The sequence below is a fragment of the Alligator sinensis genome, unplaced genomic scaffold, assembly GCF_000455745.1.
Source record: "Alligator sinensis unplaced genomic scaffold, ASM45574v1 scaffold1331_1, whole genome shotgun sequence".
Lineage (NCBI taxonomy): Eukaryota > Metazoa > Chordata > Crocodylia > Alligatoridae > Alligator > Alligator sinensis.
The window spans coordinates 169622-182918 of NW_005843285.1; the positions used below are offsets into that span (position 1 = coordinate 169622).

Here is a 13297-nt window from a genome sequence, read left to right on the forward strand (position 1 = left end):
CCAGCAGCTAGGCTTTCGGTGTGCAACACAGCGCATGGAGTCCACACCCTGGGAGCTGCATGAGGTGGCTTTGGTCTGCGACCTCTGGCATGAGGCTGGGAGCTCGATGCAGGAGGTGCTGCATGGAGGGTCTGGGAGTGGACTGAGCCCCGGTGCTACATGAGGCGGCCCAGGCCTCCAACCCATAGGAAAAGGTTGAGTCCAGGGAGCTAGACAGTGCTTAGGCTCCTGAGCCAGCATACGAGGCCTCTCCAGAGGCCCCAGAAGCCCTGCCTTATCTTTTGTGAACTCTCATGTTTGTAAATTAGTAGATAAGTGAAGTCTTAAATTTATAGCTTTGACTAGGGCTCTGCTGGGGCCCCCTTTCACTATTATTCATCTCTTGTTTATTTGTAGTTATTTGTGGCGTATTTATTGTTCACCTATACTTACTTATAGTTTATCTGTTGGTTATCTATGTTTATTTTGGGGTTTATCTCTTTCACATCAGGTACTTACATGTGACTTACTTGTAACTGGACCACTGGTATAAGGTTTCATAGCATTTACTCAGAGGGCTGTGTTTATGCTCTTCGTTTGTATTTCACACACATATATATCTACACACACACACACACACACACACACACAATTCTTTCCCTTGTGATATGTTAATGTAAATAAATTTGTATATAGTTAAGTCCCCTGACTGTCCTGGCCTGGTGCTATAGGGACAAAGGGTAACTGAGCTGTCTGCAGTTCCCCCACAGCACACCTGCTATTTAACAATTCCCTTCAATTGGAGAAGGGGAGTATGTACCTGAGTACACCTGGGCTACAAAAGAAAGGGGTGGAGGATGCATAGATGGATGGAGCTTCTGTGGATGGATGTGTGCATGCCAAGAGGAATGTAGGAATGGGTAGGCAGGGATGAAGGAAGTATATGGTGGTGGATGGATGGCACGATGGAGGCTTGTGCCATGTGGAGATAGCTGGAGGCTGGGGGCATGTTGGCATTGAAGGAGAAGGCATGGCCCCACCAACATGTTGCTCCTATCAGTGCTCACCACATAGCTGATGGTTGCGTCATCCACCTGGGCCTGTGCCTCTCACTTCCCCACCTCTGCTACATGGGTCAAGGTGTTTTTGAGCTATCCCCAGAAGCACTGGATGTTGGCTGCAGCCAGGCCTGGGGGTTGTGGTTGGGTTGTGCCAATGCTCCTCCCGGGAGCAAAGCCAGAGTGTTGTGATTGGGTTATGCCAATGCTCCTCCCGGGAGCAAAGCCAGAGGGTCCTGTGTAGAAGGCATATCAATGCCTATGTGGGGTCAGGGAGGAAATTTACCCCATGGTCAGATTGGTATGGGCTGGGCCAGGTGGGTGGGGAGGGTTGTTGACCCTCTGCATAGCAAGGGACATGCCCCTACCTGGTATCTCTTAAGCATTTATTAACAAGCTTATATAGGAGCAGGGCATTGGCCTCAGTGGTCCCTTGTTTACCTTGTGACAGGTTTGGGTGTGAAGTTTTCTGTTGTGTCAGGGTTCATGGTTGTTTGATGAAGAGGTTAGATGATGGATTTGTCTGGGATCATTTTCACAGGGATGACCCTGCTTCCAGCAGGAGATTGGAATAGATGTGACCTCTTGGGGTCCCTTCCAGCCCAACTTCTATAGGTTTCAATGATTCCCTTCCAGGAAAGAGACGGTCTCTCCCTCTCTTTCAGAGCTGGTTCCAGAGGAGTGCTCTCTGCATCCCAACCAAGTACCGGGCTGTCATGGCTGATTCAAACTAGCTGGGGAAAAGATGTTCCAAACCTAACAAGAGCATCCATGGTCTCCCCTACCCTCTACCAAGTGTGCAGAAGCTTAGCCAAAGGTGCTGAGGACTCTGGGCCATTTTCTGCACCAAGGAGAACTGTAACAGCAATGACCATAGAGGTAAAAATATACCATGAACTCCCATTGCTATTTCCATGAACTGCTTGCAATCGGTAACAATCTGAAAGGCAGCAAGAAAGGCTATTTTTGGCACCAGAGATGACCCTGAAAGAGGGCTGGGATCCGTTAAACCCAAGAGAGTCATGATCTAGAGCCAGAAATCTCCAGTCAATGAAGGGCTTCCAGCACCTGCTAAATATGGGTCACGTTCCCCAGTTCCCAGAGTTGCTTGGAGTCAGTGATAGATGTAGGCTCCCACACCATCCCTTGGTAATACAACAAGAGTGTGATTGGTTGCACCAGGTGGTCAACACAGAGAAGGCTGAGGGGGGACATGATAGAGGTCTCAAATGATGAAGCATTTGCAGTAAGCAATCAGGAAACTATTTTTCACCAAATCCAAGAATACTATAATGAGAGGGCACTCACTTAAATTAGTAGGTGAGAAGTTTAAAACTAACCAAAAAGAAAACTTTTTTATGCATTTTGAAGTTAACACGTGAATTTATTGTCATAGGAGGTGGTGGAGACATGAAGCATTTGCAGCAAGGGGCTGGATAAATTCATATAGGATAGATCTATTAATGACTGTTTGACAAAATGGATGGAAATGTTTCCTCTGGCATCTCTAACCCCAAAAATGGTGAGATATCCAGTTCAATACTCTCTTTGTATAACATGCACTTCTGTCACATCATTGGGTTATATGGACCACTAGTCTGAACCAGTGGGCCACTACCTTTCTTCTTCTGTTCTTAAATAAGCCATGGGTTGATCATGGTGGCACAGAGAATCTCACCCAAACCTGCCACGTGTAAAGCAAGGGGACCACAGTAGCCAGCCCAGCATCCTGCTTCTATAAAAGGCGGTTAATATATGCTCAAGAGATTCCCGGTAAAGGCCATGCCCTTTACATAGGAAGGCAACCACCCACCCTCCATGTCTGTACCAATCTGACCAGGGGGTGAAAAGCCTTCCTGACCACAAAGAGGGCAGTTCATCAGCCCCTGACTGGAGCAGCAAGACCCTCTAGCTAGGAATCCCTAGTTTGAGTCCCAGCAGGAGCAACGGTGCAGCCCAGTCACTCTCCCTGTGTTGGCTGCTGCCTGTACCCAATGCCTCTGAGGAAGGCTTAAAAACACGCAGAAACATATAAGAGAAATGTGGGAAAAGGGGAATAGGGCAGTCAACATAGAGGCATGGAGAGGGCAACCAGTCTCCCCTGAGCCCAGCTACACCTACCTTGAGTGTCTAGCTCAGGGGTCAACAACCCCTCACCCGTAGGGCAATTTTCTCCTGACTTCTGAGTCCAGACCTACCACAGTTATGACCAAGAGTCTGTGGTAAGCTTCCCTGATCTGCTCTCTCTGGTTTTCTAGGTCCTGACTCCAGATACAGCTCCATGCTTGAACTCTTGCTTTGAATTCCCCCTTCGAGCTGGTTTCTGATTCCAGAATCCTGCAGTAGGCCTTTGTTATCAACTTAGTGCCTGGATTTCCTTCGGCATCTGGTCTTTAAGCTCCCAAACCCTGACTGAGACCCTAGGTCCCATCCTTCCTTGGTGGACTAACCACTAGGCCAAAATATTTCTTACCTGGTGCTTAAAATCCTCTTCTGAAACTACCCAGGTCCTCATCTTCACCTCATACTTTTGTTCCCATCAGAGCATTTCATGAGAACCTCATGCTCTCTGTCCTCTGAGATGAACTTCACCTGTGTCCAGGAGTGGATCCATTGCAGGGGCGTGCAGTGGGGAAGTCTCACCTCCTTTGATTCCTTCTCCACCCAAAATTTAAAACCAACTGCCTAGGAGTGGTAGCAGCATTTCTATTCACACGGTGCTGAGACAGTATATTGACTTCATGACGCATTCTCAGCTCCCTGTTTCCTGATAATCTCTTGCCACTCAATCAGGTTGAATGTCCCTCTCTCGTTTGGAAGGGTCTTAATCTTCTACTGTTCAAACTATCCTTCTTTTTGCAATGTTGCTCTTTTACCCACTCCTGATCATCTCTCTCTCTTCATTGTCAGCCCTGAAGACTTGTTGTTAGTTCTAGCTAAAAACCTCCATTCAGCACTGCTTATATGAATATAGGTGTAGGAATGACTGGCAGTGAAGTATCAGAAGCACTGTCAAGTTGGTCAAGACAGTGGGATTCTGTTTTATGAAACTGAATAAAAGATTGACATTTCACTATAACAGCTGGATGGATGGGTGGTTACGGGATGGATGGGGTCTACACCCCATCCATCCCGTAACCACCCCTCACCTTCCCAAGAAAATCCTTCCTTTTATGTCTCCATCCCTTTACACATGCCCCCTCCATCCCTCTATCCATCCATTCCCCACTTGTCCTATCCGTCCATTCATCCTTCCATCTGTCCATCCATCCCCACTTGCCCCTCCAGCCATCCCAACTTATCCCCTCCATCCATCCTCAAGGGCCCCCACTTCATCTTTCGACTTTTCCACACAGACAAGTTTGCTTTGCGGACTTGCTTGTCCATATACAAGGGGGAAAAAAGGGCTGGATACCAAGGTGGTGTTAATCATCCCAGCTTTAATGTAGTCACATGTGCAAAATGCATGGATGGTGCCCTGTGCTGGGATGTGGCTGGTAGTAGGATGAGGCATCGGGGGTTGGAGTACAGGATCCTTTGCCTGGCACTGAGATATGGCTCAGTCTGTGCTGGGGAAATCAGAGCTAGGGATACAAGGGCAATTTGGATTCCCTCTAGCAGCACTGAGAAGTGTCTTGCTACAGGGGTTAAACAAGGTGCCTTTCCCCAACTCTGAGATGTGTTTTTCCTCTGGGGTGGAGCAGAGCCAAAGACAGTTGTTCCACATGGAGATATTGTCTGACAGATCATGGCAAGCTAGGCAGGGAAGCCACATGCTGACATGGTACCTCTTGGTGGCAGGAGGCTGAAGATGATGGCCAGGGAGAGCAGGACAGTGAAGAGCAGGGAGATGACAGCCCAGTAGTATAGGGGACCTAGGTAGGGACACAGGGAGCAGCCCTCTGAAATGAGCTCTGAAGGAGAGAGAGACTAGCATTAGCACCCTGTGGCCCAAAGGGAATCACAGAACCATAGAGAAGTCATGGTTGAGGTCGGTCAGCCCTGTCCAAACCATCCCAAGCAAACCCATCATCTTTGTCAAACAATGTCAACCCTGACATAGAACAAGGCATCATATCCAAATCTGCCACAGGGAAAGCAGAGGGAACACAGCAGCCAATGTCCTGCTGCTTTAAAAGTTTGTTTCTAAACACTCAAAAGATCCCAGGGAGACACCATGTGCCCCATGACAGAGGAAGGCAACCCATCCCCAGTCTGTATCAATCTGAACAGGGGATAAACATCCTTCTTGACCTAATTCCCTGGTGGGTAGGAAAAGGGTGATGTGGAGGAGGATAGAAACCTGTGCTGGCAGCAGCTCCATGCTCTCCACTCTCTGAGCGGTGCTGTAGGGCCACTCAATTCAGCTTCCTCCTTCCCAGGAAGCATCACCCCCCAACCAGTGGCCTGTGCAAAGTTGTCTGGTCGGTTCCTGTGCGCTTGCTTCAGAAACAGGCAATAGATGTGGCCAGAGAAGGAGGAGATACTATGCATTCAAGGGTATGAAGGGTTGTTTACTTGATTGCAGAGCTGTGGGTATTGGTGGGAGGTGTTCATCCATATCCCGCCACTGCACATGCTCACCTATGTGTCCTGGCCCCCAGACTCCCTGCAACTGAGAAGGACTTGAGTTTGGAAACCCCACTTTGCTTTAGTATTTCACCAGACCATGGGGAAAATCAAGCAAGACAAGGCACATAGGGGGCATGCCAGGACTGTCAGCTTCCCTACTGTGGATGCTGAGTGCGTGCAGTACCAACTAGAAAAGCTAGACATTTGTAAGTCAGTGGGACCGGAGGGACTCCATCCGGGAGTGCTGAAGGAGCTGGCTCGGTCATCACGGGACCCCTGGCAAAACTCTTTCCTTATTCATGGTGCACTGGGGAGATCCCTGAGGATTGAAAGAGAACCAACATTGTGCCCATCTTGAAGAAGGGGAAGAGGGAGGATCCAGGCAACTATAGACCAATCAACCTAACCTCTATCCCAGGGATAATCCTGGAAAAGCTCATTAAAGAATCAGTGCAATATGCTCGTGGAAGGTAGGATTCTGAATGGCACGCAGCATAGCTTTGTCGCGGGTAAGTATTGCTTTACCAATCTCATCTCCTTCTACGACCAGGTCTCTTTCCACCTGGACATGGGAGACAAGGTAAGCATTATACACCTAGACTTCCAAAAGGCTTCTGATCTAGTATCCCATGATATCCTTGTGAGAAAAGTGGAAGACTGTGGGCTCAGCTACTCGACGGTTCAGTGGGTGGGAAGCTGGCTACAGGGTAGGACCCAGAGAGTTCTCATGAATGGATCCATGTCATCTTGGCAAGAAGTAGCCAATGGTGTCCCTCAGGGGTCTGTGCTTGGACTGGTGCTTTTCAACATCTTTATCAATGTTTTGGAGCGGGAAGTGAAAAGCTCATGGGCCAAGTTCATGGATGACACTAAGGTATGTAGCAGTGTGGTCACACCAGAAGATAGGTTGCAGATTCAAGCAGACCTGGACAGGCTTGAGAGTTGGACAGACTGGAATCAGATGAAGTTTAACACTTCCAAATGTAAGGTTATCCATCTGGGGGCAAATAACCCTCGACATACATACAGGCTCAGAGGTGACAGCCTGACTTGCACCACGGCTGAAAGGGACCTAGGGGTCATGACTGACCATTGCATGAACATCAGCCATTGGTGTGGACAGTAGAATAGGGATGATTCTGCGTTAGGCAGAGGATTAGAGTAGATGACCATTGGAGGTCCCTTCCAGCCCCACATCTCTATGACTATGACTCTGTGACATCTGGAGGTCCCTTCCAGCCCCACTTCCCTTCAATTCTGTGATCCAATGAAAAGAATCAACACCTGATATTGGCAGAGAATGAATGAATGAAACAAAAACCTGCTCCACTAACCAAGACTAAAATATTGTCAATGCATGATTGCCATCTAGGGGATAGTCACAGAAATAGCAGGAAAGAACTGAAACTGGAACAATCATTGCCAAGGTCCAGCAGCGGCTTCGAAGCAGCTGAACTGAGGGTATAAAAATCTGTAAAAAGTGTGTGTGCTTCAAGAAGAAGAAGAAGAAGGAAAGGAGAAGGAGAGGAAAAGGAAAGAAGAAGAAAACTCCTGTGCTGACACCATCCCCTGTCGTTCTTGGGACGCTGGAAGAACAGATCGTCTCTCTCTTCAAGGATTGTGCTACAGACTGTGCCTGTCAGCTTTGCAGCCGGAGTATCTTGGACTAGGTGAGAACCCAGCGCTCTCTCTCTTCTTTCTAGGCATAAACTTCTGAACCTGAACTGTATCAGTTAAGCTTGAGCTAAGTTTCCCCAAATACTTAGTGAAACCAGGGTAGTATTGTCATTGTTGGTGTTTGTTTTTCTCTTGCATGTCTATTACTACTAGTACTATTATATATTTCATATGCTTAGCAATGAATAACTTTTATAGTCAAACTGGTAGTAATTGGGTATATTTTTCCTTCTCTGCTTCTCTTTCCTCCCATGTTCTGCAGCAACGCTTCTTTTACCTAAGCTAAAGATCCCTGTGAAGCCCAAAAATATTGTGGGGTCTGCTCATCAAGAGGCCGAAGATTGGGACGTGCTGAGTTTGAAACACATAAGGGGATCAGCTTGTACAGGCCAATTGACCCAGTTTGACTCAGACGTGCCCTTATGGACTGAATGCTGGCCCATGAGGGTGTCAGCTGGACACCCAGCCGGATTCAGAGGGGTTCTGTTCACCTGTGTGCTTGTGTCTGACTGCAGTGAATTGTTGCTCTGATGAACTGATTCTTGGCATATGAGGGGGTCAGCCTGTCCATGCTGATCAGCCCAGCCAGGTCAGGCGTGTCACGTTAATTTGTGTGTGTTTGTGTGTATGACTGATTCGGTGTCTGGAGGAACCCAGTCCCATTGAGATTGAGTCCTGCAAGATAACTCCACTGGGGGTGAGGGCTTGCAGAAGGGAGAGATACAGCTCCGTATAGTAACACAAGCTCCGTATAGTAACACAAGACCCTAGAAACTATCCCTAATAAATGAGCACACCCCAAAGTAACGGGCAAATTTGGTAACAACTTCCATGGGCAGATCTAGGATGTTGAGGATGAGGATGTGCACTCTGGACACAGACTTAAGTATGTTATTATTCTAGATCCTTCAGGATTTCAAGCAGGCATGTAGGCAAGTCAGAGTTAGAATGAAGCACTGGGCCTCCTTCCCCCCTCCCTGCACCACTGAGCGGGCAGGCTCCACTGAAGGAAAAAAAAAATGAGGTGAGGGGCCTGATCCTTTTTCTCCCCCACCAGAGCCGGAGCCGCAGGGGCCCCCAGTGCTTCCCTTCACAGCGGTGGTGTCCACTGGGGCTGCCTGGCTGGGGTGCCAGTGGGTGGGAGCTGCCCAAAGAGCACTGCCCCCGCAAGGGGAAGCACCGGGGTCCCCACAGCTCAGGGGCCACACGACCTGCTGGCAGCTTGCTCCCCAGACATGGGAGACCCAGGAAGGCTCCAGGACAAAAAAGAAAAAAGATCAGGCTCCTTGTTGTTTTTTGGGAGGGTTTTCTCGGTGGAGCCTGGTCACACAAGCTGCCACCAGGCCATGCAGCCTTTGAGCTGCAGTGCTTCCTTCCATGGTGGCAATGCCCTCCCCCCCAGGGCTGCGTGGGGGCAGCCCCAGCTTGCAGGCAAGCACCCCCCGGATCCAACGGTGCATGGGGCACTGGAAGCCTGGGTGTGCTTAGGGAAGCTTGGGCTTGGCGGGTCACTGAGATGGGACCCTGGGCAAAACTCAGCCCTTTGCATTAGAGATCCCCTCAGGTTTATATCACAACAGCATACAGAGCTTAAAATCTGAAGCTTCCTGTTTTCAGGACCCTATCTTAAAGCAGTGTGCAGGGAACAGAAGTCATTTTGAAACCAAAAGCCCAGCTGCAAACAGTTTCTCATTGGAGTCCTCTATTGCCACCCTAGAAAAGAGAGAGGAATCTGCAAAGCTCCTGACCCCATGCAGGTAAGTAAAGGACATTTCTAATGCCTTTCTCTTCCTAATCTCCTCCTCCCCGCCTCCTCCTCCCCCTCCTCCCCCCACACACATACCTCCCACCGCTCACTTCATGCTTTAGTTCCTTCAGAGATCAGGGACTTCTATAAATATGAATACTCTCATATTTATGGAAGTGTTAGGATTTTAGGCCTCTCACAGCCTCCCCACCTCCCCCCAAAGTAGCTTGAGGGTCTGGTCAACTCAGAAACATTGGGTGTTGGCTGCAGTCACTGGGTGGTGACTGAATTGTGCCAGTGCTCCTGCTGGGACTCAAGGCTGGAGGGACCTGGCTAGAGGTCTTCTCCCCCTGCTCAGGGGCAGCCCAATTGCTGCATTTGGGGGCAGGAAAGAACTTCCCTGCCACGCTCAGATTGGTATGGGGTAGTGGGCTGGGGTGCTGCTCTGCATAGTCTCCTTCTTGAATCTGTTGAGTGTATCTTAACCCCTATGGTGGTGGGACGCTGCCAGCCCTTGTCTGCTTGCTTTATGTGAGTCAGGTCCAGGGGACTCGGGGTATCTTTGGTCAATGGACCCTGGAGATGTGTGACAGGGTTGCTGTGTTGTTTTAGAATTAGATTAGACAAGCACGTGACTGGGATGATTTGGATGGGGAACCGTCCTGCCTGTAGCAGAGGGCTGGCTTAGACGTGGTCTCCTGACAGTCCTGCTGGTCTGACTTTGTCAGGATTCTAATATTGGCTTCATTTTGACTATTTTTTTTTAATATTCAAACACAGAAATAAATCTCCAATATGGCACTAACCTGCAGGAAATGCATCAGGTTGGAGTTATCCTATCTTGGCAAAGAAACTAATATGCAATGAGTCTTATAACTTATCTCACTTTAAAGTTTATGTACATTAATATTCAGGCCACCTAGCACAATACTCTCTCTTACAGGCTAGTGGTTACATTATGTTATGTTTAACATTATACACATACACACACACACACACACACGTTTAACATAACGATAGATAGATAGATAGATAGATAGATAGATAGATAGATAGATATCTCTATATATAGCGAGAGATTTATTTATTTTATTTATTGGTGTGTATCTTGGATGGATGGATGGATGGATGGATGGATGGAGAGAAATCTGTAAATCTATAGACAGAGATGTGTAAATGTATAGAGGGAGGAAAAGAGATCTATGAATGTGAAGGGAATAAGAGATCTATAAATATAGAGAGAGAAAGCTATAAATAAGGATCTAAAAATATATATAGAGAGAGGGGTATCTATAAATATATAGAGGGGAATGGAAAGAGATCTTTATGTAGAGAATAAGTTATCTATAAATACATAGAGAAAGAAATCTATAAATATGATCTGTAAAAAAAATTATATATATATATATGAGAGAGAGATCCCTCTATATATAACGATATATGTAAATAGATAGATCTATAAATATATAGAGACATCTGTGAATATATATTGAAAGAGATAGATCTTTCAATATATCGAGAGATAAACAGCTTAATAGATTCATAGATTGTAAGGTTGGAAGGGACCTTGGAAGATCATCGGGTCCAGCTCTCTGCACCAGGCAGGAAAGACAGATGGGGTCAGGTGACCCCAGCAAGATGACTGTCCGGTCTCCTTTTGAAGATTTCCAGGGTAGACGATTGCACCTTTTCTGGAGGGAGCTTGTTCCACAGCCAACAGAGTCGCACTGCCAGTTCAGAGTCTTGCAGTGGCCTATTATTACCCCCAGGTCTCTTTCATTCGTAGTGCTGGTCAACACACATAAATTGATTGGGATATGCATTCATTTGCTATATCATGCATTATTATTAAAGGCCCACAATGAACTGGGCAAAAAATAGTCAAGAGATGTTGTTTCTTTAGTCCTGTAGCCATCAGAATTAAATGGACTGCTCTTTCAGGTTTATCAAGTCCAGCCTTCTTGAACAGTGCATCCAATGCTTCCCTGAAAGGTAGTTCCACACCTGAACTAATGTTTTTACTTAGAGTTAGAAACAGTCTCCAAGGCTATGAAACAGGAACCATGTAAACATGAGCTGCTAATGGCAGAACTGCAGAAGAAAGGCTAGCTCTATTAGTGAAAGATCAAGACCATTAGAAAGGAAAAGATGGTCATTAACACCGGTGGCGGTGAGTATGGAGAGATCTGTGTACTCTGTGAGGACCACTGCCTTTGTTTCCAGCTGTAGGAAGAAGTGGAATACTTGCTTTAAACAATCTGCTGTATCCCCCCTTCTCCACCCCTTCTGGGAGCTCTCTTTTATTCCTCCTTCTTCACACAATCCTAGAAAATGAGGGTTGGAAGGGACCTCAGGAAGTCATGTAGTCCAACCCCCTGCTCTAAGTAGGACCAGCCCCAACTATCTCATCCCAGCCAAGGTTTTGTCTACCCAGGTCTTCAAAACCTCTGAGGATGGAGACTCCACCACCTCTCAGGGTAGCTTGTTTCAGGACTTTACTACCCTCCTTGTGAGAGAGTTTTTTTCCCTAATATCTAACTTCAGCTTCCCTTGCTGGAACCTAAGACCGTTGCTCCTTGTTCTGTCGTCTGCCCCCACTGAGGACCGTCCAGCTCCATCCCCTTTGCAACCCCCCTGTAGGGAGTTGAAGGCTGCTATTAAGTCCCCTCTCAGTTTTCTCTTCTCTAGGTTCCCTTCCTAACCTGTAGAGAAAGTACAGTTTTGTGCTCTTAAAATGCCTTCCTTAGGATGTTGAACCCACCCCAGCTGAGCTCAGAGGACCCCTCCCCCAGACCCTGCTTTCAGTTCTTTGCACTGACTGGAAACAAACCACATCCCTTCCTGCCCTACCAAGTGCTTTCACAGTATCGGAGTCCCCCTCTAAATGCAAAACACACCAGCTCAGCACAGCAGCCCTGTTGCAGTATCATGAGATGTCTTAGGCTCATATGAAAGACGGGTTGGAAGAGACCTCACGGGGGCACATCTACTCAAGGCAGGACTGACTCTGACTCAGCCAGCCCAAGCAAGGGTCTGTCCAACCGGCTTTCGGACACTGCCAGGGATGGAGACTCCATCACCTCTCTGTGCAGCCCGTTGCAGTGCTTGACCCCCCCACTTTCCCTCCCAGAGTCACAAATCCCCCATCATCTCCAACCTCAATTTCCCCTGTTGCAACGTGAAGCCATTGCTCCTAGTCCTGTCCACTATGGCCACAGGAAAAAAAAGCCCATCTCCATCCTCTCTGTCATTGTCCTTCAGGGATTTGAAGGCTGTGATCAAACCCCTCCTTCAGTCTTCTCCCCTCCAGAATAAATAACCCTATTTTTTTCAGCCTTTCTTCATCAGGCTTGCTTCCCACACCCCTAAGCATTGTTGTTGCTCCACACTGGACTCTTTCCAATGTGTCCACATCCTTCTTGATGTGTGGAGCCCAAAACTGGACCCAGGACTCCAGGGGAGGCTTCCACAGTGCTGAATAGATTGGGAGAATCATTTCCCTTGATTTTGCAGAGACATCCTCTTCCTGAGGGGCCAGGATTACCTAGGGGAACTGCTTTGGGGAAATTGTTATGCCCCCCTGCAGTATAATGAAGGGCCATATTCCCACCCCAGAAGGGGCCACATCCCAGCACAGGACCCGAGAGGTCTCTGAGGGGCTCCAATATGGGGTCACCCTGATGGCTACAGAGGACCAACTCACAGAATCATAATAAATTCTAGTTCAGGGGTCGGCAACCCCCGGCATGCATGCCGAGCATGGCATACAAGGACATTTTGCTCAGCATGCCACAGCCAGCCCTGGGGCAGGCTGCACTGCCCTGCTGTCTGTCCCAAGGTGCCGGTGCAGTTGCCACCAGCACAGAGCTGATGCTGGAGCTGTGGAGCGTGGCACAGCTGTTTGCAGCCTGTCCCCTGCCTGCTGCAGCTGCCCAGAGCCTGGGCTGGCTACAAACAGCTGCGCTGGGCTCCGGAAACCTGCCATCACCTGCGTACCGGGAGCGGGGGAAAGACCAGGGCTGCGTTGCCTCAGGCCCCCCTCCCACCACCCACTCCAATGCACGGGTGCACACATTGGTGCGGAGCTGATGCCGGAGCCCAGCACAGCTGTTAGGAGCCTCCCGGCTGCAGCTGGCCCCAGCTCTGGAGAGCTGCTGCCCGCCGGGAGCCCAGGCTGCTCCCAGCAGGTGGCTGGGATGGTGCAAGCCCTGCTTGGAGCAGCCCAGGCTCCAGCAGCTACCCAGAGTCGGGGTAGCTGCTGGCA

At 48.6% G+C, this 13297-nt stretch overlaps 1 protein-coding gene across 1 annotated transcript in view; it reads left to right on the forward strand.

Moving 5' to 3' along the window:
- The first annotated feature begins 8906 nt into the window (after positions 1–8906).
- LOC112548570 overlaps positions 8907–13297 on the forward strand; it is a 13841-nt gene continuing 9450 nt past the window's right edge. Inside the window, exon 1 of the mRNA XM_025194724.1 lies at positions 8907–9043. The gene's annotated coding sequence lies outside the window, so the exon portion shown is untranslated. The remainder of the gene's footprint in view (positions 9044–13297) is intronic.